The following is a 26,406-nucleotide window of genomic DNA, read 5'->3' as shown; positions in this document are numbered from 1 at the left end:
TTCTTTCATTTAATGCCTGCAGACTATAAAAGAGAAACCAACCCAAAAAGTTTGGTTGATTAGTCTGTGGCATTCTTTTAAACTGTTGCTTATGGCGGTCTCTGTGAGCTTCTCAGTGACATTCAGCCATCCAGGTATCCCGCCTGCAGTAGACGGAATGTGGCAATGGAACGCTGGCTGCGCGTGTCATAATAGGCTCTGAGCCTTTATATACCTGCGCACAGCAGCAGCCACCTTCAGTCTGCTGCTGGACAGACAGCAGCAGCAGCAGCAGGAGAGGTAATTAATCAGCAACCCTCCTGCTAAGGGTAGACAGCTGCTCGTTCCACCCCCCCCCCCGCCTTAATTGGTTCTCCTCCCTTCCAACGGTGTTGAGGCGGGTGGGAACAGCCGGGGGTTGAGGGTACTGTGCTAAAAGAGGTGGAGTTATGCAGATCTAAAACGCGTGGATTGCAGCAGCAGCAAGCCGAAAAGTGCAGGCATGTGAGGGATCTAGAGGTTGACAGCATGTCTTCTTAACGGGAGTCCAGGTGGCCATCTCCACAAATGGACTTTTCAGAATCCTTGGGTGGCACCGTAGTCGGAAACCAATTCTGGTTATCGCTTCTCGGCCTTTTGGCTAAGATCAAGTGTAGTATCTCTTCTTATCAGTTTAATATCTGATACGTCCCCTATCTGGGGACCATATATTAAATGGATTTTTAGAACAGGGAGATGGAAAAAGAGCTTGCTCTGTCCACTCCACGCATTGACCTGGTATTGCAGTATCTCCAGGACCGGTGCACCCCTTCTTTAATGCAGTTTCTAAAATCAGAAAGAATTGAATTCAATGCTTTTTGTTCATTTTGCTTGTTTGTCGGATTTTGGGATGGACTCTTTGGCTTTGCTTTTCTTCTCCTCATTGGATTTTTCATGTTAAAAGTTGCAGAAGCCAGATGACAAGCTCATTTTGGTTCAACTTCAGCAACTGTGCATTGCATTGCCATGTAATGTAATGTAATGCAATGCTATCTATCTAGCTCTCCCTCTATACTTCCTTTTGGATAAACAGACATATTAGGCAAGCATTTTGGAGCTTTCACCTAAATAACTACAGGCGGTGAGATAAGCTGCACAATATAATTGACCTTTCAGTATATTGTTGCACACACACCATCTATTTAGCAAATGCCCTTGTTATCAACAGCAGCCTTTTAAACTCACCTGAGCTAACAGGTATGTGAGCTGGTTACTCTGCTGCGCTTAAAATTTCTTTTTTGGTTTGCTACAATGCCTTTTCTGAAACGTTGTCTCCCTCTGCTGGAACACTGACTTCTTTCATTTAATGCCTGCAGACTATAAAAGAGAAACCAACCCAAAAAGTTTGGTTGATTAGTCTGTGGCATTCTTTTAAACTGTTGCTTATGGCGGTCTCTGTGAGCTTCTCAGTGACATTCAGCCATCCAGGTATCCCGCCTGCAGTAGACGGAATGTGGCAATGGAACGCTGGCTGCGCGTGTCATAATAGGCTCTGAGCCTTTATATACCTGCGCACAGCAGCAGCCACCTTCAGTCTGCTGCTGGACAGACAGCAGCAGCAGCAGCAGGAGAGGTAATTAATCAGCAACCCTCCTGCTAAGGGTAGACAGCTGCTCGTTCCACCCCCCCCCCGCCTTAATTGGTTCTCCTCCCTTCCAACGGTGTTGAGGCGGGTGGGAACAGCCGGGGGTTGAGGGTACTGTGCTAAAAGAGGTGGAGTTATGCAGATCTAAAACGCGTGGATTGCAGCAGCAGCAAGCCGAAAAGTGCAGGCATGTGAGGGATCTAGAGGTTGACAGCATGTCTTCTTAACGGGAGTCCAGGTGGCCATCTCCACAAATGGACTTTTCAGAATCCTTGGGTGGCACCGTAGTCGGAAACCAATTCTGGTTATCGCTTCTCGGCCTTTTGGCTAAGATCAAGTGTAGTATCTGTTCTTATCAGTTTAATATCTGATACGTCCCCTATCTGGGGACCATATATTAAATGGATTTTTAGAACAGGGAGATGGAAAAAGAGCTTGCTCTGTCCACTCCACGCATTGACCTGGTATTGCAGTATCTCCAGGACCGGTGCACCCCTTCTTTAATGCAGTTTCTAAAATCAGAAAGAATTGAATTCAATGCTTTTTGTTCATTTTGCTTGTTTGTCGGATTTTGGGATGGACTCTTTGGCTTTGCTTTTCTTCTCCTCATTGGATTTTTCATGTTAAAAGTTGCAGAAGCCAGATGACAAGCTCATTTTGGTTCAACTTCAGCAACTGTGCATTGCATTGCCATGTAATGTAATGTAATGCAATGCTATCTATCTAGCTCTCCCTCTATACTTCCTTTTGGATAAACAGACATATTAGGCAAGCATTTTGGAGCTTTCACCTAAATAACTACAGGTGGTGAGATAAGCTGCACAATATAATTGACCTTTCAGTATATTGTTGCACACACACCATCTATTTAGCAAATGCCCTTGTTATCAACAGCAGCCTTTTAAACTCACCTGAGCTAACAGGTATGTGAGCTGGTTACTCTGCTGCGCTTAAAATTTCTTTTTTGGTTTGCTACAATGCCTTTTCTGAAACGTTGTCTCCCTCTGCTGGAACACTGACTTCTTTCATTTAATGCCTGCAGACTATAAAAGAGAAACCAACCCAAAAAGTTTGGTTGATTAGTCTGTGGCATTCTTTTAAACTGTTGCTTATGGCGGTCTCTGTGAGCTTCTCAGTGACATTCAGCCATCCAGGTATCCCGCCTGCAGTAGACGGAATGTGGCAATGGAACGCTGGCTGCGCGTGTCATAATAGGCTCTGAGCCTTTATATACCTGCGCACAGCAGCAGCCACCTTCAGTCTGCTGCTGGACAGCCAGCAGCAGCAGCAGGAGAGGTAATTAATCAGCAACCCTCCTGCTAAGGGTAGACAGCTGCTCGTTCCACCCCCCCCCCCGCCTTAATTGGTTCTCCTCCCTTCCAACGGTGTTGAGGCGGGTGGGAACAGCCGGGGGTTGAGGGTACTGTGCTAAAAGAGGTGGAGTTATGCAGATCTAAAACGCGTGGATTGCAGCAGCAGCAAGCCGAAAAGTGCAGGCATGTGAGGGATCTAGAGGTTGACAGCATGTCTTCTTAACGGGAGTCCAGGTGGCCATCTCCACAAATGGACTTTTCAGAATCCTTGGGTGGCACCGTAGTCGGAAACCAATTCTGGTTATCGCTTCTCGGCCTTTTGGCTAAGATCAAGTGTAGTATCTGTTCTTATCAGTTTAATATCTGATACGTCCCCTATCTGGGACCATATATTAAATGGATTTTTAGAACAGGGAGATGGAAAAAGAGCTTGCTCTGTCCACTCCACGCATTGACCTGGTATTGCAGTATCTCCAGGACCGGTGCACCCCTTCTTTAATGCAGTTTCTAAAATCAGAAAGAATTGAATTCAATGCTTTTTGTTCATTTTGCTTGTTTGTCGGATTTTGAGATGGACTCTTTGGCTTTGCTTTTCTTCTCCTCATTGGATTTTTCATGTTAAAAGTTGCAGAAGCCAGATGACAAGCTCATTTTGGTTCAACTTCAGCAACTGTGCATTGCATTGCCATGTAATGTAATGTAATGCAATGCTATCTATCTAGCTCTCCCTCTATACTTCCTTTTGGATAAACAGACATATTAGGCAAGCATTTTGGAGCTTTCACCTAAATAACTACAGGTGGTGAGATAAGCTGCACAATATAATTGACCTTTCAGTATATTGTTGCACACACACCATCTATTTAGCAAATGCCCTTGTTATCAACAGCAGCCTTTTAAACTCACCTGAGCTAACAGGTATGTGAGCTGGTTACTCTGCTGCGCTTAAAATTTCTTTTTTGGTTTGCTACAATGCCTTTTCTGAAACGTTGTCTCCCTCTGCTGGAACACTGACTTCTTTCATTTAATGCCTGCAGACTATAAAAGAGAAACCAACCCAAAAAGTTTGGTTGATTAGTCTGTGGCATTCTTTTAAACTGTTGCTTATGGCGGTCTCTGTGAGCTTCTCAGTGACATTCAGCCATCCAGGTATCCCGCCTGCAGTAGACGGAATGTGGCAATGGAACGCTGGCTGCGCGTGTCATAATAGGCTCTGAGCCTTTATATACCTGCGCACAGCAGCAGCCACCTTCAGTCTGCTGCTGGACAGCCAGCAGCAGCAGCAGCAGGAGAGGTAATTAATCAGCAACCCTCCTGCTAAGGGTAGACAGCTGCTCGTTCCACCCCCCCCCCCGCCTTAATTTGTTCTCCTCCCTTCCAACGGTGTTGAGGCGGGTGGGAACAGCCGGGGGTTGAGGGTACTGTGCTAAAAGAGGTGGAGTTATGCAGATCTAAAACGCGTGGATTGCAGCAGCAGCAAGCCGAAAAGTGCAGGCATGTGAGGGATCTAGAGGTTGACAGCATGTCTTCTTAACGGGAGTCCAGGTGGCCATCTCCACAAATGGACTTTTCAGAATCCTTGGGTGGCACCGTAGTCGGAAACCAATTCTGGTTATCGCTTCTCGGCCTTTTGGCTAAGATCAAGTGTAGTATCTGTTCTTATCAGTTTAATATCTGATACGTCCCCTATCTGGGGACCATATATTAAATGGATTTTTAGAACAGGGAGATGGAAAAAGAGCTTGCTCTGTCCACTCCACGCATTGACCTGGTATTGCAGTATCTCCAGGACCGGTGCACCCCTTCTTTAATGCAGTTTCTAAAATCAGAAAGAATTGAATTCAATGCTTTTTGTTCATTTTGCTTGTTTGTCGGATTTTGGGATGGACTCTTTGGCTTTGCTTTTCTTCTCCTCATTGGATTTTTCATGTTAAAAGTTGCAGAAGCCAGATGACAAGCTCATTTTGGTTCAACTTCAGCAACTGTGCATTGCATTGCCATGTAATGTAATGTAATGCAATGCTATCTATCTAGCTCTCCCTCTATACTTCCTTTTGGATAAACAGACATATTAGGCAAGCATTTTGGAGCTTTCACCTAAATAACTACAGGTGGTGAGATAAGCTGCACAATATAATTGACCTTTCAGTATATTGTTGCACACACACCATCTATTTAGCAAATGCCCTTGTTATCAACAGCAGCCTTTTAAACTCACCTGAGCTAACAGGTATGTGAGCTGGTTACTCTGCTGCGCTTAAAATTTCTTTTTTGGTTTGCTACAATGCCTTTTCTGAAACGTTGTCTCCCTCTGCTGGAACACTGACTTCTTTCATTTAATGCCTGCAGACTATAAAAGAGAAACCAACCCAAAAAGTTTGGTTGATTAGTCTGTGGCATTCTTTTAAACTGTTGCTTATGGCGGTCTCTGTGAGCTTCTCAGTGACATTCAGCCATCCAGGTATCCCGCCTGCAGTAGACGGAATGTGGCAATGGAACGCTGGCTGCGCGTGTCATAATAGGCTCTGAGCCTTTATATACCTGCGCACAGCAGCAGCCACCTTCAGTCTGCTGCTGGACAGCCAGCAGCAGCAGCAGCAGGAGAGGTAATTAATCAGCAACCCTCCTGCTAAGGGTAGACAGCTGCTCGTTCCACCCCCCCCCGCCTTAATTGGTTCTCCTCCCTTCCAACGGTGTTGAGGCGGGTGGGAACAGCCGGGGGTTGAGGGTACTGTGCTAAAAGAGGTGGAGTTATGCAGATCTAAAACGCGTGGATTGCAGCAGCAGCAAGCCGAAAAGTGCAGGCATGTGAGGGATCTAGAGGTTGACAGCATGTCTTCTTAACGGGAGTCCAGGTGGCCATCTCCACAAATGGACTTTTCAGAATCCTTGGGTGGCACCGTAGTCGGAAACCAATTCTGGTTATCGCTTCTCGGCCTTTTGGCTAAGATCAAGTGTAGTATCTGTTCTTATCAGTTTAATATCTGATACGTCCCCTATCTGGGGACCATATATTAAATGGATTTTTAGAACAGGGAGATGGAAAAAGAGCTTGCTCTGTCCACTCCACGCATTGACCTGGTATTGCAGTATCTCCAGGACCGGTGCACCCCTTCTTTAATGCAGTTTCTAAAATCAGAAAGAATTGAATTCAATGCTTTTTGTTCATTTTGCTTGTTTGTCGGATTTTGGGATGGACTCTTTGGCTTTGCTTTTCTTCTCCTCATTGGATTTTTCATGTTAAAAGTTGCAGAAGCCAGATGACAAGCTCATTTTGGTTCAACTTCAGCAACTGTGCATTGCATTGCCATGTAATGTAATGTAATGCAATGCTATCTATCTAGCTCTCCCTCTATACTTCCTTTTGGATAAACAGACATATTAGGCAAGCATTTTGGAGCTTTCACCTAAATAACTACAGGTGGTGAGATAAGCTGCACAATATAATTGACCTTTCAGTATATTGTTGCACACACACCATCTATTTAGCAAATGCCCTTGTTATCAACAGCAGCCTTTTAAACTCACCTGAGCTAACAGGTATGTGAGCTGGTTACTCTGCTGCGCTTAAAATTTCTTTTTTGGTTTGCTACAATGCCTTTTCTGAAACGTTGTCTCCCTCTGCTGGAACACTGACTTCTTTCATTTAATGCCTGCAGACTATAAAAGAGAAACCAACCCAAAAAGTTTGGTTGATTAGTCTGTGGCATTCTTTTAAACTGTTGCTTATGGCGGTCTCTGTGAGCTTCTCAGTGACATTCAGCCATCCAGGTATCCCGCCTGCAGTAGACGGAATGTGGCAATGGAACGCTGGCTGCGCGTGTCATAATAGGCTCTGAGCCTTTATATACCTGCGCACAGCAGCAGCCACCTTCAGTCTGCTGCTGGACAGCCAGCAGCAGCAGCAGCAGGAGAGGTAATTAATCAGCAACCCTCCTGCTAAGGGTAGACAGCTGCTCGTTCCACCCCCCCCCCGCCTTAATTGGTTCTCCTCCCTTCCAACGGTGTTGAGGCGGGTGGGAACAGCCGGGGGTTGAGGGTACTGTGCTAAAAGAGGTGGAGTTATGCAGATCTAAAACGCGTGGATTGCAGCAGCAGCAAGCCGAAAAGTGCAGGCATGTGAGGGATCTAGAGGTTGACAGCATGTCTTCTTAACGGGAGTCCAGGTGGCCATCTCCACAAATGGACTTTTCAGAATCCTTGGGTGGCACCGTAGTCGGAAACCAATTCTGGTTATCGCTTCTCGGCCTTTTGGCTAAGATCAAGTGTAGTATCTGTTCTTATCAGTTTAATATCTGATACGTCCCCTATCTGGGGACCATATATTAAATGGATTTTTAGAACAGGGAGATGGAAAAAGAGCTTGCTCTGTCCACTCCACGCATTGACCTGGTATTGCAGTATCTCCAGGACCGGTGCACCCCTTCTTTAATGCAGTTTCTAAAATCAGAAAGAATTGAATTCAATGCTTTTTGTTCATTTTGCTTGTTTGTCGGATTTTGGGATGGACTCTTTGGCTTTGCTTTTCTTCTCCTCATTGGATTTTTCATGTTAAAAGTTGCAGAAGCCAGATGACAAGCTCATTTTGGTTCAACTTCAGCAACTGTGCATTGCATTGCCAAGTAATGTAATGTAATGCAATGCTATCTATCTAGCTCTCCCTCTATACTTCCTTTTGGATAAACAGACATATTAGGCAAGCATTTTGGAGCTTTCACCTAAATAACTACAGGTGGTGAGATAAGCTGCACAATATAATTGACCTTTCAGTATATTGTTGCACACACACCATCTATTTAGCAAATGCCCTTGTTATCAACAGCAGCCTTTTAAACTCACCTGAGCTAACAGGTATGTGAGCTGGTTACTCTGCTGCGCTTAAAATTTCTTTTTTGGTTTGCTACAATGCCTTTTCTGAAACGTTGTCTCCCTCTGCTGGAACACTGACTTCTTTCATTTAATGCCTGCAGACTATAAAAGAGAAACCAACCCAAAAAGTTTGGTTGATTAGTCTGTGGCATTCTTTTAAACTGTTGCTTATGGCGGTCTCTGTGAGCTTCTCAGTGACATTCAGCCATCCAGGTATCCCGCCTGCAGTAGACGGAATGTGGCAATGGAACGCTGGCTGCGCGTGTCATAATAGGCTCTGAGCCTTTATATACCTGCGCACAGCAGCAGCCACCTTCAGTCTGCTGCTGGACAGCCAGCAGCAGCAGCAGCAGGAGAGGTAATTAATCAGCAACCCTCCTGCTAAGGGTAGACAGCTGCTCGTTCCACCCCCCCCCCCCCCCCCGCCTTAATTGGTTCTCCTCCCTTCCAACGGTGTTGAGGCGGGTGGGAACAGCCGGGGGTTGAGGGTACTGTGCTAAAAGAGGTGGAGTTATGCAGATCTAAAACGCGTGGATTGCAGCAGCAGCAAGCCGAAAAGTGCAGGCATGTGAGGGATCTAGAGGTTGACAGCATGTCTTCTTAACGGGAGTCCAGGTGGCCATCTCCACAAATGGACTTTTCAGAATCCTTGGGTGGCACCGTAGTCGGAAACCAATTCTGGTTATCGCTTCTCGGCCTTTTGGCTAAGATCAAGTGTAGTATCTGTTCTTATCAGTTTAATATCTGATACGTCCCCTATCTGGGGACCATATATTAAATGGATTTTTAGAACAGGGAGATGGAAAAAGAGCTTGCTCTGTCCACTCCACGCATTGACCTGGTATTGCAGTATCTCCAGGACCGGTGCACCCCTTCTTTAATGCAGTTTCTAAAATCAGAAAGAATTGAATTCAATGCTTTTTGTTCATTTTGCTTGTTTGTCGGATTTTGGGATGGACTCTTTGGCTTTGCTTTTCTTCTCCTCATTGGATTTTTCATGTTAAAAGTTGCAGAAGCCAGATGACAAGCTCATTTTGGTTCAACTTCAGCAACTGTGCATTGCATTGCCATGTAATGTAATGTAATGCAATGCTATCTATCTAGCTCTCCCTCTATACTTCCTTTTGGATAAACAGACATATTAGGCAAGCATTTTGGAGCTTTCACCTAAATAACTACAGGTGGTGAGATAAGCTGCACAATATAATTGACCTTTCAGTATATTGTTGCACACACACCATCTATTTAGCAAATGCCCTTGTTATCAACAGCAGCCTTTTAAACTCACCTGAGCTAACAGGTATGTGAGCTGGTTACTCTGCTGCGCTTAAAATTTCTTTTTTGGTTTGCTACAATGCCTTTTCTGAAACGTTGTCTCCCTCTGCTGGAACACTGACTTCTTTCATTTAATGCCTGCAGACTATAAAAGAGAAACCAACCCAAAAAGTTTGGTTGATTAGTCTGTGGCATTCTTTTAAACTGTTGCTTATGGCGGTCTCTGTGAGCTTCTCAGTGACATTCAGCCATCCAGGTATCCCGCCTGCAGTAGACGGAATGTGGCAATGGAACGCTGGCTGCGCGTGTCATAATAGGCTCTGAGCCTTTATATACCTGCGCACAGCAGCAGCCACCTTCAGTCTGCTGCTGGACAGCCAGCAGCAGCAGCAGCAGGAGAGGTAATTAATCAGCAACCCTCCTGCTAAGGGTAGACAGCTGCTCGTTCCACCCCCCCCCCCCGCCTTAATTGGTTCTCCTCCCTTCCAACGGTGTTGAGGCGGGTGGGAACAGCCGGGGGTTGAGGGTACTGTGCTAAAAGAGGTGGAGTTATGCAGATCTAAAACGCGTGGATTGCAGCAGCAGCAAGCCGAAAAGTGCAGGCATGTGAGGGATCTAGAGGTTGACAGCATGTCTTCTTAACGGGAGTCCAGGTGGCCATCTCCACAAATGGACTTTTCAGAATCCTTGGGTGGCACCGTAGTCGGAAACCAATTCTGGTTATCGCTTCTCGGCCTTTTGGCTAAGATCAAGTGTAGTATCTGTTCTTATCAGTTTAATATCTGATACGTCCCCTATCTGGGGACCATATATTAAATGGATTTTTAGAACAGGGAGATGGAAAAAGAGCTTGCTCTGTCCACTCCACGCATTGACCTGGTATTGCAGTATCTCCAGGACCGGTGCACCCCTTCTTTAATGCAGTTTCTAAAATCAGAAAGAATTGAATTCAATGCTTTTTGTTCATTTTGCTTGTTTGTCGGATTTTGGGATGGACTCTTTGGCTTTGCTTTTCTTCTCCTCATTGGATTTTTCATGTTAAAAGTTGCAGAAGCCAGATGACAAGCTCATTTTGGTTCAACTTCAGCAACTGTGCATTGCATTGCCATGTAATGTAATGTAATGCAATGCTATCTATCTAGCTCTCCCTCTATACTTCCTTTTGGATAAACAGACATATTAGGCAAGCATTTTGGAGCTTTCACCTAAATAACTACAGGTGGTGAGATAAGCTGCACAATATAATTGACCTTTCAGTATATTGTTGCACACACACCATCTATTTAGCAAATGCCCTTGTTATCAACAGCAGCCTTTTAAACTCACCTGAGCTAACAGGTATGTGAGCTGGTTACTCTGCTGCGCTTAAAATTTCTTTTTTGGTTTGCTACAATGCCTTTTCTGAAACGTTGTCTCCCTCTGCTGGAACACTGACTTCTTTCATTTAATGCCTGCAGACTATAAAAGAGAAACCAACCCAAAAAGTTTGGTTGATTAGTCTGTGGCATTCTTTTAAACTGTTGCTTATGGCGGTCTCTGTGAGCTTCTCAGTGACATTCAGCCATCCAGGTATCCCGCCTGCAGTAGACGGAATGTGGCAATGGAACGCTGGCTGCGCGTGTCATAATAGGCTCTGAGCCTTTATATACCTGCGCACAGCAGCAGCCACCTTCAGTCTGCTGCTGGACAGCCAGCAGCAGCAGCAGCAGTAGAGGTAATTAATCAGCAACCCTCCTGCTAAGGGTAAACAGCTGCTCGTTCCACCCCCCCCCGCCTTAATTGGTTCTCCTCCCTTCCAACGGTGTTGAGGCGGGTGGGAACAGCCGGGGGTTGAGGGTACTGTGCTAAAAGAGGTGGAGTTATGCAGATCTAAAACGCGTGGATTGCAGCAGCAGCAAGCCGAAAAGTGCAGGCATGTGAGGGATCTAGAGGTTGACAGCATGTCTTCTTAACGGGAGTCCAGGTGGCCATCTCCACAAATGAACTTTTCAGAATCCTTGGGTGGCACCGTAGTCGGAAACCAATTCTGGTTATCGCTTCTCGGCCTTTTGGCTAAGATCAAGTGTAGTATCTGTTCTTATCAGTTTAATATCTGATACGTCCCCTATCTGGGGACCATATATTAAATGGACTTTTAGAACAGGGAGATGGAAAAAGAGCTTGCTCTGTCCACTCCACGCATTGACCTGGTATTGCAGTATCTCCAGGACCGGTGCACCCCTTCTTTAATGCAGTTTCTAAAATCAGAAAAAGTTGAATTCAATGCTTTTTGTTCATTTTGCTTGTTTGTCGGATTTTGGGATGGACTCTTTGGCTTTGCTTTTCTTCTCCTCATTGGATTTTTCATGTTAAAAGTTGCAGAAGCCAGATGACAAGCTCATTTTGGTTCAACTTCAGCAACTGTGCATTGCATTGCCATGTAATGTAATGTAATGCAATGCTATCTATCTAGCTCTCCCTCTATACTTCCTTTTGGATAAACAGACATATTAGGCAAGCATTTTGGAGCTTTCACCTAAATAACTACAGGTGGTGAGATAAGCTGCACAATATAATTGACCTTTCAGTATATTGTTGCACACACACCATCTATTTAGCAAATGCCCTTGTTATCAACAGCAGCCTTTTAAACTCACCTGAGCTAACAGGTATGTGAGCTGGTTACTCTGCTGCGCTTAAAATTTCTTTTTTGGTTTGCTACAATGCCTTTTCTGAAACGTTGTCTCCCTCTGCTGGAACACTGACTTCTTTCATTTAATGCCTGCAGACTATAAAAGAGAAACCAACCCAAAAAGTTTGGTTGATTAGTCTGTGGCATTCTTTTAAACTGTTGCTTATGGCGGTCTCTGTGAGCTTCTCAGTGACATTCAGCCATCCAGGTATCCCGCCTGCAGTAGACGGAATGTGGCAATGGAACGCTGGCTGCGCGTGTCATAATAGGCTCTGAGCCTTTATATACCTGCGCACAGCAGCAGCCACCTTCAGTCTGCTGCTGGACAGCCAGCAGCAGCAGCAGCAGTAGAGGTAATTAATCAGCAACCCTCCTGCTAAGGGTAAACAGCTGCTCGTTCCACCCCCCCCCGCCTTAATTGGTTCTCCTCCCTTCCAACGGTGTTGAGGCGGGTGGGAACAGCCGGGGGTTGAGGGTACTGTGCTAAAAGAGGTGGAGTTATGCAGATCTAAAACGCGTGGATTGCAGCAGCAGCAAGCCGAAAAGTGCAGGCATGTGAGGGATCTAGAGGTTGACAGCATGTCTTCTTAACGGGAGTCCAGGTGGCCATCTCCACAAATGAACTTTTCAGAATCCTTGGGTGGCACCGTAGTCGGAAACCAATTCTGGTTATCGCTTCTCGGCCTTTTGGCTAAGATCAAGTGTAGTATCTGTTCTTATCAGTTTAATATCTGATACGTCCCCTATCTGGGGACCATATATTAAATGGACTTTTAGAACAGGGAGATGGAAAAAGAGCTTGCTCTGTCCACTCCACGCATTGACCTGGTATTGCAGTATCTCCAGGACCGGTGCACCCCTTCTTTAATGCAGTTTCTAAAATCAGAAAAAGTTGAATTCAATGCTTTTTGTTCATTTTGCTTGTTTGTCGGATTTTGGGATGGACTCTTTGGCTTTGCTTTTCTTCTCCTCATTGGATTTTTCATGTTAAAAGTTGCAGAAGCCAGATGACAAGCTCATTTTGGTTCAACTTCAGCAACTGTGCATTGCATTGCCATGTAATGTAATGTAATGCAATGCTATCTATCTAGCTCTCCCTCTATACTTCCTTTTGGATAAACAGACATATTAGGCAAGCATTTTGGAGCTTTCACCTAAATAACTACAGGTGGTGAGATAAGCTGCACAATATAATTGACCTTTCAGTATATTGTTGCACACACACCATCTATTTAGCAAATGCCCTTGTTATCAACAGCAGCCTTTTAAACTCACCTGAGCTAACAGGTATGTGAGCTGGTTACTCTGCTGCGCTTAAAATTTCTTTTTTGGTTTGCTACAATGCCTTTTCTGAAACGTTGTCTCCCTCTGCTGGAACACTGACTTCTTTCATTTAATGCCTGCAGACTATAAAAGAGAAACCAACCCAAAAAGTTTGGTTGATTAGTCTGTGGCATTCTTTTAAACTGTTGCTTATGGCGGTCTCTGTGAGCTTCTCAGTGACATTCAGCCATCCAGGTATCCCGCCTGCAGTAGACGGAATGTGGCAATGGAACGCTGGCTGCGCGTGTCATAATAGGCTCTGAGCCTTTATATACCTGCGCACAGCAGCAGCCACCTTCAGTCTGCTGCTGGACAGCCAGCAGCAGCAGCAGCAGGAGAGGTAATTAATCAGCAACCCTCCTGCTAAGGGTAGACAGCTGCTCGTTCCACCCCCCCCCGCCTTAATTGGTTCTCCTCCCTTCCAACGGTGTTGAGGCGGGTGGGAACAGCCGGGGGTTGAGGGTACTGTGCTAAAAGAGGTGGAGTTATGCAGATCTAAAACGCGTGGATTGCAGCAGCAGCAAGCCGAAAAGTGCAGGCATATGAGGGATCTAGACAGGGCCGGCGTCAGCACCCGGCGTACCCGGGCAAGTGCCGGGGCCCTGGAAAATCAGAGGGGCCCAGCCGCCCACTCACTGTCGGGGCCCACCGCCCACACACCCGCCCGCCCACTCACTCACTGTCGGGGCCCGGCCCACACACCCGCCCGCCCACTCACTCACTGTCGGGGCCAGGCTCACACACCCACCCGCCCACTCACAGTCGGGGCCATGGCCGCATCTTCGGCACCTATTCAGTGACGCAGGCGCTGCTTGATTGCCGGCACTCCCCCAGTCCCAGAAATGGCCGCGCGCTGTCAGGCTGTGTCTGCTAGTAATGACGCGGCAGGGTCGACGGCACTGCACCTTTAATTGTGCTTGTGTGTCGCCCCTGCCGCGTCATTACTAGCAGACACAGTCGCACAGCGCGCGGCCATGTCTGGGGGAGTGCCATCAAACACCGTCGGAGCGGAGCTCCTGCACAGATGGGGGGGAGCGGCCCGGACCCGACCGCAAGTGCGCCCCTCTGATGGTCCAGGGCCATGAAGTCTGTGACACGCCGGGGGCCCTGCACTGCCCCATACCTGAGGAGCTGCTGGACAGGACACTGGACCGGGGACAGGTGAGTGAGGCTTCCTCAATCCCCATATTAAAAATACTTGTAATGGGTCTGTGTGAGTGCATGTATGTGATTGTCAGTGTGTATGACTGTGTATATATATTTGTCTGTTTTATATAGGTCTTTAAGAATTTGTGTAAAAATATGTCTTTGTCTGTATGTGTACGTGTCTGCGTACCGTGTGTGCATGTCTGCGTACTGTGTGTGCGTGCGCATGTCTGCATATGTGAAGGATGAGGGGGCTGTGTACTATATATATATTTCTCCGCCGTATCTGTGCATCATGAATCGTGTATGTGTTAAAAGGGTCCACTGAGACTGTTTCGCCCGGGGCCCAGAAAAACCTGGAGCCGGCCCTGGATCTAGAGGTTGACAGCATGTCTTCTTAACGGGAGTCCAGGTGGCCATCTCCACAAATGGACTTTTCAGAATCCTTGGGTGGCACCGTAGTCGGAAACCAATTCTGGTTATCGCTTCTCGGCCTTTTGGCTAAGATCAAGTGTAGTATCTGTTCTTATCAGTTTAATATCTGATACGTCCCCTATCTGGGGACCATATATTAAATGGATTTTTAGAACAGGGAGATGGAAAAAGAGCTTGCTCTGTCCACTCCACGCATTGACCTGGTATTGCAGTATCTCCAGGACCGGTGCACCCCTTCTTTAATGCAGTTTCTAAAATCAGAAAGAATTGAATTCAATGCTTTTTGTTCATTTTGCTTGTTTGTCGGATTTTGGGATGGACTCTTTGGCTTTGCTTTTCTTCTCCTCATTGGATTTTTCATGTTAAAAGTTGCAGAAGCCAGATGACAAGCTCATTTTGGTTCAACTTCAGCAACTGTGCATTGCATTGCCATGTAATGTAATGTAATGCAATGCTATCTATCTAGCTCTCCCTCTATACTTCCTTTTGGATAAACAGACATATTAGGCAAGCATTTTGGAGCTTTCACCTAAATAACTACAGGTGGTGAGATAAGCTGCACAATATAATTGACCTTTCAGTATATTGTTGCACACACACCATCTATTTAGCAAATGCCCTTGTTATCAACAGCAGCCTTTTAAACTCACCTGAGCTAACAGGTATGTGAGCTGGTTACTCTGCTGCGCTTAAAATTTCTTTTTTGGTTTGCTACAATGCCTTTTCTGAAACGTTGTCTCCCTCTGCTGGAACACTGACTTCTTTCATTTAATGCCTGCAGACTATAAAAGAGAAACCAACCCAAAAAGTTTGGTTGATTAGTCTGTGGCATTCTTTTAAACTGTTGCTTATGGCGGTCTCTGTGAGCTTCTCAGTGACATTCAGCCATCCAGGTATCCCGCCTGCAGTAGACGGAATGTGGCAATGGAACGCTGGCTGCGCGTGTCATAATAGGCTCTGAGCCTTTATATACCTGCGCACAGCAGCAGCCACCTTCAGTCTGCTGCTGGACAGCCAGCAGCAGCAGCAGCAGGAGAGGTAATTAATCAGCAACCCTCCTGCTAAGGGTAGACAGCTGCTCGTTCCACCCCCCCCCCCGCCTTAATTGGTTCTCCTCCCTTCCAACGGTGTTGAGGCGGGTGGGAACAGCCGGGGGTTGAGGGTACTGTGCTAAAAGAGGTGGAGTTATGCAGATCTAAAACGCGTGGATTGCAGCAGCAGCAAGCCGAAAAGTGCAGGCATGTGAGGGATCTAGAGGTTGACAGCATGTCTTCTTAACGGGAGTCCAGGTGGCCATCTCCACAAATGGACTTTTCAGAATCCTTGGGTGGCACCGTAGTCGGAAACCAATTCTGGTTATCGCTTCTCGGCCTTTTGGCTAAGATCAAGTGTAGTGTCTGTTCTTATCAGTTTAATATCTGATACGTCCCCTATCTGGGGACCATATATTAAATGGATTTTTAGAACAGGGAGATGGAAAAAGAGCTTGCTCTGTCCACTCCACGCATTGACCTGGTATTGCAGTATCTCCAGGACCGGTGCACCCCTTCTTTAATGCAGTTTCTAAAATCAGAAAGAATTGAATTCAATGCTTTTTGTTCATTTTGCTTGTTTGTCGGATTTTGGGATGGACTCTTTGGCTTTGCTTTTCTTCTCCTCATTGGATTTTTCATGTTAAAAGTTGCAGAAGCCAGATGACAAGCTCATTTTGGTTCAACTTCAGCAACTGTGCATTGCATTGCCATGTAATGTAATGTAATGCAATGCTATCTATCTAGCTCTCCCTCTATACTTACTTTTGGATAAACAGACATATTAGGCAAGCATTTTGGAGCTTTCACCTAAATAACTACAGGTGGTGAGATAAGCTGCACAATATAATTGACCTTTCAGTATATTGTTGCACACACACCATCTATTTAGCAAATGCCCTTGTTATCAACAGCAGCCTTTTAAACTCACCTGAGCTAACAGGTATGTGAGCTGGTTACTCTGCTGCGCTTAAAATTTCTTTTTTGGTTTGCTACAATGCCTTTTCTGAAACGTTGTCTCCCTCTGCTGGAACACTGACTTCTTTCATTTAATGCCTGCAGACTATAAAAGAGAAACCAACCCAAAAAGTTTGGTTGATTAGTCTGTGGCATTCTTTTAAACTGTTGCTTATGGCGGTCTCTGTGAGCTTCTCAGTGACATTCAGCCATCCAGGTATCCCGCCTGCAGTAGACGGAATGTGGCAATGGAACGCTGGCTGCGCGTGTCATAATAGGCTCTGAGCCTTTATATACCTGCGCACAGCAGCAGCCACCTTCAGTCTGCTGCTGGACAGCCAGCAGCAGCAGCAGCAGGAGAGGTAATTAATCAGCAACCCTCCTGCTAAGGGTAGACAGCTGCTCGTTCCACCCCCCCCCCCGCCTTAATTGGTTCTCCTCCCTTCCAACGGTGTTGAGGCGGGTGGGAACAGCCGGGGGTTGAGGGTACTGTGCTAAAAGAGGTGGAGTTATGCAGATCTAAAACGCGTGGATTGCAGCAGCAGCAAGCCGAAAAGTGCAGGCATGTGAGGGATCTAGAGGTTGACAGCATGTCTTCTTAACGGGAGTCCAGGTGGCCATCTCCACAAATGGACTTTTCAGAATCCTTGGGTGGCACCGTAGTCGGAAACCAATTCTGGTTATCGCTTCTCGGCCTTTTGGCTAAGATCAAGTGTAGTATCTGTTCTTATCAGTTTAATATCTGATACGTCCCCTATCTGGGGACCATATATTAAATGGATTTTTAGAACAGGGAGATGGAAAAAGAGCTTGCTCTGTCCACTCCACGCATTGACCTGGTATTGCAGTATCTCCAGGACCGGTGCACCCCTTCTTTAATGCAGTTTCTAAAATCAGAAAGAATTGAATTCAATGCTTTTTGTTCATTTTGCTTGTTTGTCGGATTTTGGGATGGACTCTTTGGCTTTGCTTTTCTTCTCCTCATTGGATTTTTCATGTTAAAAGTTGCAGAAGCCAGATGACAAGCTCATTTTGGTTCAACTTCAGCAACTGTGCATTGCATTGCCATGTAATGTAATGTAATGCAATGCTATCTATCTAGCTCTCCCTCTATACTTCCTTTTGGATAAACAGACATATTAGGCAAGCATTTTGGAGCTTTCACCTAAATAACTACAGGTGGTGAGATAAGCTGCACAATATAATTGACCTTTCAGTATATTGTTGCACACACACCATCTATTTAGCAAATGCCCTTGTTATCAACAGCAGCCTTTTAAACTCACCTGAGCTAACAGGTATGTGAGCTGGTTACTCTGCTGCGCTTAAAATTTCTTTTTTGGTTTGCTACAATGCCTTTTCTGAAACGTTGTCTCCCTCTGCTGGAACACTGACTTCTTTCATTTAATGCCTGCAGACTATAAAAGAGAAACCAACCCAAAAAGTTTGGTTGATTAGTCTGTGGCATTCTTTTAAACTGTTGCTTATGGCGGTCTCTGTGAGCTTCTCAGTGACATTCAGCCATCCAGGTATCCCGCCTGCAGTAGACGGAATGTGGCAATGGAACGCTGGCTGCGCGTGTCATAATAGGCTCTGAGCCTTTATATACCTGCGCACAGCAGCAGCCACCTTCAGTCTGCTGCTGGACAGCCAGCAGCAGCAGCAGCAGGAGAGGTAATTAATCAGCAACCCTCCTGCTAAGGGTAGACAGCTGCTCGTTCCACCCCCCCCCCCGCCTTAATTGGTTCTCCTCCCTTCCAACGGTGTTGAGGCGGGTGGGAACAGCCGGGGGTTGAGGGTACTGTGCTAAAAGAGGTGGAGTTATGCAGATCTAAAACGCGTGGATTGCAGCAGCAGCAAGCCGAAAAGTGCAGGCATGTGAGGGATCTAGAGGTTGACAGCATGTCTTCTTAACGGGAGTCCAGGTGGCCATCTCCACAAATGGACTTTTCAGAATCCTTGGGTGGCACCGTTGTCGGAAACCAATTCTGGTTATCGCTTCTCGGCCTTTTGGCTAAGATCAAGTGTAGTATCTGTTCTTATCAGTTTAATATCTGATACGTCCCCTATCTGGGGACCATATATTAAATGGATTTTTAGAACAGGGAGATGGAAAAAGAGCTTGCTCTGTCCACTCCACGCATTGACCTGGTATTGCAGTATCTCCAGGACCGGTGCACCCCTTCTTTAATGCAGTTTCTAAAATCAGAAAGAATTGAATTCAATGCTTTTTGTTCATTTTGCTTGTTTGTCGGATTTTGGGATGGACTCTTTGGCTTTGCTTTTCTTCTCCTCATTGGATTTTTCATGTTAAAAGTTGCAGAAGCCAGATGACAAGCTCATTTTGGTTCAACTTCAGCAACTGTGCATTGCATTGCCATGTAATGTAATGTAATGCAATGCTATCTATCTAGCTCTCCCTCTATACTTCCTTTTGGATAAACAGACATATTAGGCAAGCATTTTGGAGCTTTCACCTAAATAACTACAGGTGGTGAGATAAGCTGCACAATATAATTGACCTTTCAGTATATTGTTGCACACACACCATCTATTTAGCAAATGCCCTTGTTATCAACAGCAGCCTTTTAAACTCACCTGAGCTAACAGGTATGTGAGCTGGTTACTCTGCTGCGCTTAAAATTTCTTTTTTGGTTTGCTACAATGCCTTTTCTGAAACGTTGTCTCCCTCTGCTGGAACACTGACTTCTTTCATTTAATGCCTGCAGACTATAAAAGAGAAACCAACCCAAAAAGTTTGGTTGATTAGTCTGTGGCATTCTTTTAAACTGTTGCTTATGGCGGTCTCTGTGAGCTTCTCAGTGACATTCAGCCATCCAGGTATCCCGCCTGCAGTAGACGGAATGTGGCAATGGAACGCTGGCTGCGCGTGTCATAATAGGCTCTGAGCCTTTATATACCTGCGCACAGCAGCAGCCACCTTCAGTCTGCTGCTGGACAGCCAGCAGCAGCAGCAGCAGGAGAGGTAATTAATCAGCAACCCTCCTGCTAAGGGTAGACAGCTGCTCGTTCCACCCCCCCCCTCGCCTTAATTGGTTCTCCTCCCTTCCAACGGTGTTGAGGCGGGTGGGAACAGCCGGGGGTTGAGGGTACTGTGCTAAAAGAGGTGGAGTTATGCAGATCTAAAACGCGTGGATTGCAGCAGCAGCAAGCCGAAAAGTGCAGGCATGTGAGGGATCTAGAGGTTGACAGCATGTCTTCTTAACGGGAGTCCAGGTGACCATCTCCACAAATGGACTTTTCAGAATCCTTGGGTGGCACCGTAGTCGGAAACCAATTCTGGTTATCGCTTCTCGGCCTTTTGGCTAAGATCAAGTGTAGTATCTGTTCTTATCAGTTTAATATCTGATACGTCCCCTATCTGGGGACCATATATTAAATGGATTTTTAGAACAGGGAGATGGAAAAAGAGCTTGCTCTGTCCACTCCACGCATTGACCTGGTATTGCAGTATCTCCAGGACCGGTGCACCCCTTCTTTAATGCAGTTTCTAAAATCAGAAAGAATTGAATTCAATGCTTTTTGTTCATTTTGCTTGTTTGTCGGATTTTGGGATGGACTCTTTGGCTTTTTCTTTTCTTCTCCTCATTGGATTTTTCATGTTAAAAGTTGCAGAAGCCAGATGACAAGCTCATTTTGGTTCAACTTCAGCAACTGTGCATTGCATTGCCATGTAATGTAATGTAATGCAATGCTATCTATCTAGCTCTCCCTCTATACTTCCTTTTGGATAAACAGACATATTAGGCAAGCATTTTGGAGCTTTCACCTAAATAACTACAGGTGGTGAGATAAGCTGCACAATATAATTGACCTTTCAGTATATTGTTGCACACACACCATCTATTTAGCAAATGCCCTTGTTATCAACAGCAGCCTTTTAAACTCACCTGAGCTAACAGGTATGTGAGCTGGTTACTCTGCTGCGCTTAAAATTTCTTTTTTGGTTTGCTACAATGCCTTTTCTGAAACGTTGTCTCCCTCTGCTGGAACACTGACTTCTTTCATTTAATGCCTGCAGACTATAAAAGAGAAACCAACCCAAAAAGTTTGGTTGATTAGTCTGTGGCATTCTTTTAAACTGTTGCTTATGGCGGTCTCTGTGAGCTTCTCAGTGACATTCAGCCATCCAGGTATCCCGCCTGCAGTAGACGGAATGTGGCAATGGAACGCTGGCTGCGCGTGTCATAATAGGCTCTGAGCCTTTATATACCTGCGCACAGCAGCAGCCACCTTTAGTCTGCTGCTGGACAGCCAGCAGCAGCAGCAGCAGGAGAGGTAATTAATCAGCAACCCTCCTGCTAAGGGTAGACAGCTGCTCGTTCCACCCCCCCCCCCCGTCTTAATTGGTTCTCCTCCCTTCCAACCGTGTTGAGGCGGGTGGGAACAGCCGGGGGTTGAGGGTACTGTGCTAAAAGAGGTGGAGTTATGCAGATCTAAAACGCGTGGATTGCAGCAGCAGCAAGCCGAAAAGTGCAGGCATGTGAGGGATCTAGAGGTTGACAGCATGTCTTCTTAACGGGAGTCCAGGTGGCCATCTCCACAAATGGACTTTTCAGAATCCTTGGGTGGCACCGTAGTCGGAAACCAATTCTGGTTATCGCTTCTCGGCCTTTTGGCTAAGATCAAGTGTAGTATCTGTTCTTATCAGTTTAATATCTGATACGTCCCCTATCTGGGGACCATATATTAAATGGATTTTTAGAACAGGGAGATGGAAAAAGAGCTTGCTCTGTCCACTCCACGCATTGACCTGGTATTGCAGTATCTCCAGGACCGGTGCACCCCTTCTTTAATGCAGTTTCTAAAATCAGAAAGAATTGAATTCAATGCTTTTTGTTCATTTTGCTTGTTTGTCGGATTTTGGGATGGACTCTTTGGCTTTGCTTTTCTTCTCCTCATTGGATTTTTCATGTTAAAAGTTGCAGAAGCCAGATGACAAGCTCATTTTGGTTCAACTTCAGCAACTGTGCATTGCATTGCCATGTAATGTAATGTAATGTAATGCTATCTATCTAGCTCTCCCTCTATACTTCCTTTTGGATAAACAGACATATTAGGCAAGCATTTTGGAGCTTTCACCTAAATAACTACAGGTGGTGAGATAAGCTGCACAATATAATTGACCTTTCAGTATATTGTTGCACACACACCATCTATTTAGCAAATGCCCTTGTTATCAACAGCAGCCTTTTAAACTCACCTGAGCTAACAGGTATGTGAGCTGGTTACTCTGCTGCGCTTAAAATTTCATTTTTGGTTTGCTACAATGCCTTTTCTGAAACGTTGTCTCCCTCTGCTGGAACACTGACTTCTTTCATTTAATGCCTGCAGACTATAAAAGAGAAACCAACCCAAAAAGTTTGGTTGATTAGTCTGTGGCATTCTTTTAAACTGTTGCTTATGGCGGTCTCTGTGAGCTTCTCAGTGACATTCAGCCATCCAGGTATCCCGCCTGCAGTAGACGGAATGTGGCAATGGAACGCTGGCTGCGCGTGTCATAATAGGCTCTGAGCCTTTATATACCTGTGCACAGCAGCAGCCACCTTCAGTCTGCTGCTGGACAGCCAGCAGCAGCAGCAGCAGGAGAGGTAATTAATCAGCAACCCTCCTGCTAAGGGTAGACAGCTGCTCATTCCACCCCCCCCCCCCCCCGCCTTAATTGGTTCTCCTCCCTTCCAACGGTGTTGAGGCGGGTGGGAACAGCCGGGGGTTGAGGGTACTGTGCTAAAAGAGGTGGAGTTATGCAGATCTAAAACGCGTGGATTGCAGCAGCAGCAAGCCGAAAAGTGCAGGCATGTGAGGGATCTAGAGGTTGACAGCATGTCTTCTTAACGGGAGTCCAGGTGGCCATCTCCACAAATGGACTTTTCAGAATCCTTGGGTGGCACCGTAGTCGGAAACCAATTCTGGTTATCGCTTCTCGGCCTTTTGGCTAAGATCAAGTGTAGTATCTGTTCTTATCAGTTTAATATCTGATACGTCCCCTATCTGGGGACCATATATTAAATGGATTTTTAGAACAGGGAGATGGAAAAAGAGCTTGCTCTGTCCACTCCACGCATTGACCTGGTATTGCAGTATCTCCAGGACCGGTGCACCCCTTCTTTAATGCAGTTTCTAAAATCAGAAAGAATTGAATTCAATGCTTTTTGTTCATTTTGCTTGTTTGTCGGATTTTGGGATGGACTCTTTGGCTTTGCTTTTCTTCTCCTCATTGGATTTTTCATGTTAAAAGTTGCAGAAGCCAGATGACAAGCTCATTTTGGTTCAACTTCAGCAACTGTGCATTGCATTGCCATGTAATGTAATGTAATGCAATGCTATCTATCTAGCTCTCCCTCTATACTTCCTTTTGGATAAACAGACATATTAGGCAAGCATTTTGGAGCTTTCACCTAAATAACTACAGGTGGTGAGATAAGCTGCACAATATAATTGACCTTTCAGTATATTGTTGCACACACACCATCTATTTAGCAAATGCCCTTGTTATCAACAGCAGCCTTTTAAACTCACCTGAGCTAACAGGTATGTGAGCTGGTTACTCTGCTGCGCTTAAAATTTCTTTTTTGGTTTGCTACAATGCCTTTTATGAAACGTTGTCTCCCTCTGCTGGAACACTGACTTCTTTCATTTAATGCCTGCAGACTATAAAAGAGAAACCAACCCAAAAAGTTTGGTTGATTAGTCTGTGGCATTCTTTTAAACTGTTGCTTATGGCGGTCTCTGTGAGCTTCTCAGTGACATTCAGCCATCCAGGTATCCCGCCTGCAGTAGACGGAATGTGGCAATGGAACGCTGGCTGCGCGTGTCATAATAGGCTCTGAGCCTTTATATACCTGCGCACAGCAGCAGCCACCTTCAGTCTGCTGCTGGACAGCCAGCAGCAGCAGCAGCAGGAGAGGTAATTAATCAGCAACCCTCCTGCTAAGGGTAGACAGCTGCTCGTTCCACCCCCCCCCCCCGCCTTAATTGGTTCTCCTCCCTTCCAACGGTGTTGAGGCGGGTGGGAACAGCCGGGGGTTGAGGGTACTGTGCTAAAAGAGGTGGAGTTATGCAGATCTAAAACGCGTGGATTGCAGCAGCAGCAAGCCGAAAAGTGCAGGCATGTGAGGGATCTAGAGGTTGACAGCATGTCTTCTTAACGGGAGTCCAGGTGGCCATCTCCACAAATGGACTTTTCAGAATCCTTGGGTGGCACCGTAGTCGGAAACCAATTCTGGTTATCGCTTCTCGGCCTTTTGGCTAAGATCAAGTGTAGTATCTGTTCTTATCAGTTTAATATCTGATACGTCCCCTATCTGGGGACCATATATTAAATGGATTTTTAGAACAGGGAGATGGAAAAAGAGCATGCTCTGTCCACTCCACGCATTGACCTGGTATTGCAGTATCTCCAGGACCGGTGCACCCCTTCTTTAATGCAGTTTCTAAAATCAGAAAGAATTGAATTCAATGCTTTTTGTTCATTTTGCTTGTTTGTCGGATTTTGGGATGGACTCTTTGGCTTTGCTTTTCTTCTCCTCATTGGATTTTTCATGTTAAAAGTTGCAGAAGCCAGATGACAAGCTCATTTTGGTTCAACTTCAGCAACTGTGCATTGCATTGCCATGTAATGTAATGTAATGCAATGCTATCTATCTAGCTCTCCCTCTATACTTCCTTTTGGATAAACAGACATATTAGGCAAGCATTTTGGAGCTTTCACCTAAATAACTACAGGTGGTGAGATAAGCTGCACAATATAATTGACCTTTCAGTATATTGTTGCACACACACCATCTATTTAGCAAATGCCCTTGTTATCAACAGCAGCCTTTTAAACTCACCTGAGCTAACAGGTAAGTGAGCTGGTTACTCTGCTGCGCTTAAAATTTCTTTTTTGGTTTGCTACAATGCCTTTTCTGAAACGTTGTCTCCCTCTGCTGGAACACTGACTTCTTTCATTTAATGCCTGCAGACTATAAAAGAGAAACCAACCCAAAAAGTTTGGTTGATTAGTCTGTGGCATTCTTTTAAACTGTTGCTTATGGCGGTCTCTGTGAGCTTCTCAGTGACATTCAGCCATCCAGGTATCCCGCCTGCAGTAGACGGAATGTGGCAATGGAACGCTGGCTGCGCGTGTCATAATAGGCTCTGAGCCTTTATATACCTGCGCACAGCAGCAGCCACCTTCAGTCTGCTGCTGGACAGCCAGCAGCAGCAGCAGCAGGAGAGGTAATTAATCAGCAACCCTCCTGCTAAGGGTAGACAGCTGCTCGTTCCACCCCCCCACCCGCCTTAATTGGTTCTCCTCCCTTCCAACGGTGTTGAGGCGGGTGGGAACAGCCGGGGTTGAGGGTACTGTGCTAAAAGAGGTGGAGTTATGCAGATCTAAAACGCGTGGATTGCAGCAGCAGCAAGCCGAAAAGTGCAGGCATGTGAGGGATCTAGAGGTTGACAGCATGTCTTCTTAACGGGAGTCCAGGTGGCCATCTCCACAAATGGACTTTTCAGAATCCTTGGGTGGCACCGTAGTCGGAAACCAATTCTGGTTATCGCTTCTCGGCCTTTTGGCTAAGATCAAGTGTAGTATCTGTTCTTATCAGTTTAATATCTGATACGTCCCCTATCTGGGGACCATATATTAAATGGATTTTTAGAACAGGGAGATGGAAAAAGAGCTTGCTCTGTCCACTCCACGCATTGACCTGGTATTGCAGTATCTCCAGGACCGGTGCACCCCTTCTTTAATGCAGTTTCTAAAATCAGAAAGAATTGAATTCAATGCTTTTTGTTTATTTTGCTTGTTTGTCGGATTTTGGGATGGACTCTTTGGCTTTGCTTTTCTTCTCCTCATTGGATTTTTCATGTTAAAAGTTGCAGAAGCCAGATGACAAGCTCATTTTGGTTCAACTTCAGCAACTGTGCATTGCATTGCCATGTAATGTAATGTAATGCAATGCTATCTATCTAGCTCTCCCTCTATACTTCCTTTTGGATAAACAGACATATTAGGCAAGCATTTTGGAGCTTTCACCTAAATAACTACAGGTGGTGAGATAAGCTGCACAATATAATTGACCTTTCAGTATATTGTTGCACACACACCATCTATTTAGCAAATGCCCTTGTTATCAACAGCAGCCTTTTAAACTCACCTGAGCTAACAGGTATGTGAGCTGGTTACTCTGCTGCGCTTAAAATTTCTTTTTTGGTTTGCTACAATGCCTTTTCTGAAACGTTGTCTCCCTCTGCTGGAACACTGACTTCTTTCATTTAATGCCTGCAGACTATAAAAGAGAAACCAACCCAAAAAGTTTGGTTGATTAGTCTGTGGCATTCTTTTAAACTGTTGCTTATGGCGGTCTCTGTGAGCTTCTCAGTGACATTCAGCCATCCAGGTATCCCGCCTGCAGTAGACGGAATGTGGCAATGGAACGCTGGCTGCGCGTGTCATAATAGGCTCTGAGCCTTTATATACCTGCGCACAGCAGCAGCCACCTTCAGTCTGCTGCTGGACAGCCAGCAGCAGCAGCAGCAGGAGAGGTAATTAATCAGCAACCCTCCTGCTAAGGGTAGACAGCTGCTCGTTCCACCCCCCCCCCCCGCCTTAATTGGTTCTCCTCCCTTCCAACGGTGTTGAGGCGGGTGGGAACAGCCGGGGGTTGAGGGTACTGTGCTAAAAGAGGTGGAGTTATGCAGATCTAAAACGCGTGGATTGCAGCAGCAGCAAGCCGAAAAGTGCAGGCATGTGAGGGATCTAGAGGTTGACAGCAT

General features: G+C 45.8%; 19 non-coding genes across 19 annotated transcripts; all 19 read left to right on the top strand.

The window, feature by feature from the left end:
- The first annotated feature begins 599 nt into the window (after positions 1 to 599).
- On the top strand, positions 600 to 790 carry LOC141210391 (U2 spliceosomal RNA). The gene has a single exon (XR_012280562.1). It is a non-coding gene; the product is annotated as a U2 spliceosomal RNA (small nuclear RNA).
- A 1,120-nt stretch (positions 791 to 1,910) lies between these two features.
- Positions 1,911 to 2,101, top strand: LOC141208936 (U2 spliceosomal RNA). Its single transcript, XR_012279146.1, has one exon. It is a non-coding gene; the product is annotated as a U2 spliceosomal RNA (small nuclear RNA).
- A 1,118-nt stretch (positions 2,102 to 3,219) lies between these two features.
- LOC141210432 (U2 spliceosomal RNA) lies at positions 3,220 to 3,409 on the top strand. The gene has a single exon (XR_012280600.1). It is a non-coding gene; the product is annotated as a U2 spliceosomal RNA (small nuclear RNA).
- A 1,121-nt stretch (positions 3,410 to 4,530) lies between these two features.
- On the top strand, positions 4,531 to 4,721 carry LOC141208935 (U2 spliceosomal RNA). The gene has a single exon (XR_012279145.1). It is a non-coding gene; the product is annotated as a U2 spliceosomal RNA (small nuclear RNA).
- Positions 4,722 to 5,840: 1,119 nt separating this feature from the next.
- LOC141208934 (U2 spliceosomal RNA) lies at positions 5,841 to 6,031 on the top strand. The gene has a single exon (XR_012279144.1). It is a non-coding gene; the product is annotated as a U2 spliceosomal RNA (small nuclear RNA).
- A 1,120-nt stretch (positions 6,032 to 7,151) lies between these two features.
- On the top strand, positions 7,152 to 7,342 carry LOC141208933 (U2 spliceosomal RNA). Its single transcript, XR_012279143.1, has one exon. It is a non-coding gene; the product is annotated as a U2 spliceosomal RNA (small nuclear RNA).
- A 1,127-nt stretch (positions 7,343 to 8,469) lies between these two features.
- LOC141208932 (U2 spliceosomal RNA) lies at positions 8,470 to 8,660 on the top strand. The gene has a single exon (XR_012279142.1). It is a non-coding gene; the product is annotated as a U2 spliceosomal RNA (small nuclear RNA).
- Positions 8,661 to 9,782: 1,122 nt separating this feature from the next.
- Positions 9,783 to 9,973, top strand: LOC141208931 (U2 spliceosomal RNA). Its single transcript, XR_012279141.1, has one exon. It is a non-coding gene; the product is annotated as a U2 spliceosomal RNA (small nuclear RNA).
- A 1,119-nt stretch (positions 9,974 to 11,092) lies between these two features.
- On the top strand, positions 11,093 to 11,283 carry LOC141210079 (U2 spliceosomal RNA). Its single transcript, XR_012280258.1, has one exon. It is a non-coding gene; the product is annotated as a U2 spliceosomal RNA (small nuclear RNA).
- A 1,119-nt stretch (positions 11,284 to 12,402) lies between these two features.
- Positions 12,403 to 12,593, top strand: LOC141210077 (U2 spliceosomal RNA). The gene has a single exon (XR_012280257.1). It is a non-coding gene; the product is annotated as a U2 spliceosomal RNA (small nuclear RNA).
- A 2,088-nt stretch (positions 12,594 to 14,681) lies between these two features.
- Positions 14,682 to 14,872, top strand: LOC141208930 (U2 spliceosomal RNA). The gene has a single exon (XR_012279140.1). It is a non-coding gene; the product is annotated as a U2 spliceosomal RNA (small nuclear RNA).
- A 1,121-nt stretch (positions 14,873 to 15,993) lies between these two features.
- LOC141210290 (U2 spliceosomal RNA) lies at positions 15,994 to 16,184 on the top strand. Its single transcript, XR_012280463.1, has one exon. It is a non-coding gene; the product is annotated as a U2 spliceosomal RNA (small nuclear RNA).
- Positions 16,185 to 17,305: 1,121 nt separating this feature from the next.
- LOC141208929 (U2 spliceosomal RNA) lies at positions 17,306 to 17,496 on the top strand. Its single transcript, XR_012279139.1, has one exon. It is a non-coding gene; the product is annotated as a U2 spliceosomal RNA (small nuclear RNA).
- Positions 17,497 to 18,617: 1,121 nt separating this feature from the next.
- LOC141208928 (U2 spliceosomal RNA) lies at positions 18,618 to 18,808 on the top strand. Its single transcript, XR_012279138.1, has one exon. It is a non-coding gene; the product is annotated as a U2 spliceosomal RNA (small nuclear RNA).
- A 1,121-nt stretch (positions 18,809 to 19,929) lies between these two features.
- Positions 19,930 to 20,120, top strand: LOC141208926 (U2 spliceosomal RNA). The gene has a single exon (XR_012279136.1). It is a non-coding gene; the product is annotated as a U2 spliceosomal RNA (small nuclear RNA).
- A 1,123-nt stretch (positions 20,121 to 21,243) lies between these two features.
- LOC141208925 (U2 spliceosomal RNA) lies at positions 21,244 to 21,434 on the top strand. Its single transcript, XR_012279135.1, has one exon. It is a non-coding gene; the product is annotated as a U2 spliceosomal RNA (small nuclear RNA).
- Positions 21,435 to 22,559: 1,125 nt separating this feature from the next.
- Positions 22,560 to 22,750, top strand: LOC141208924 (U2 spliceosomal RNA). Its single transcript, XR_012279134.1, has one exon. It is a non-coding gene; the product is annotated as a U2 spliceosomal RNA (small nuclear RNA).
- Positions 22,751 to 23,872: 1,122 nt separating this feature from the next.
- Positions 23,873 to 24,063, top strand: LOC141210033 (U2 spliceosomal RNA). Its single transcript, XR_012280213.1, has one exon. It is a non-coding gene; the product is annotated as a U2 spliceosomal RNA (small nuclear RNA).
- Positions 24,064 to 25,183: 1,120 nt separating this feature from the next.
- Positions 25,184 to 25,374, top strand: LOC141208923 (U2 spliceosomal RNA). The gene has a single exon (XR_012279133.1). It is a non-coding gene; the product is annotated as a U2 spliceosomal RNA (small nuclear RNA).
- Positions 25,375 to 26,406: the final 1,032 nt, after the last annotated feature.

This window comes from Phyllobates terribilis, unplaced genomic scaffold (genome assembly GCF_046119375.1).
Source record: "Phyllobates terribilis strain yellow unplaced genomic scaffold, ASM4611937v1 Scaffold_169__1_contigs__length_4117513, whole genome shotgun sequence".
NCBI lineage: Eukaryota > Metazoa > Chordata > Amphibia > Anura > Dendrobatidae > Phyllobates > Phyllobates terribilis.
The sequence above is the reverse complement of the archived record's forward strand: the minus strand, read 5'-3'. Positions and strand labels throughout refer to the sequence as shown.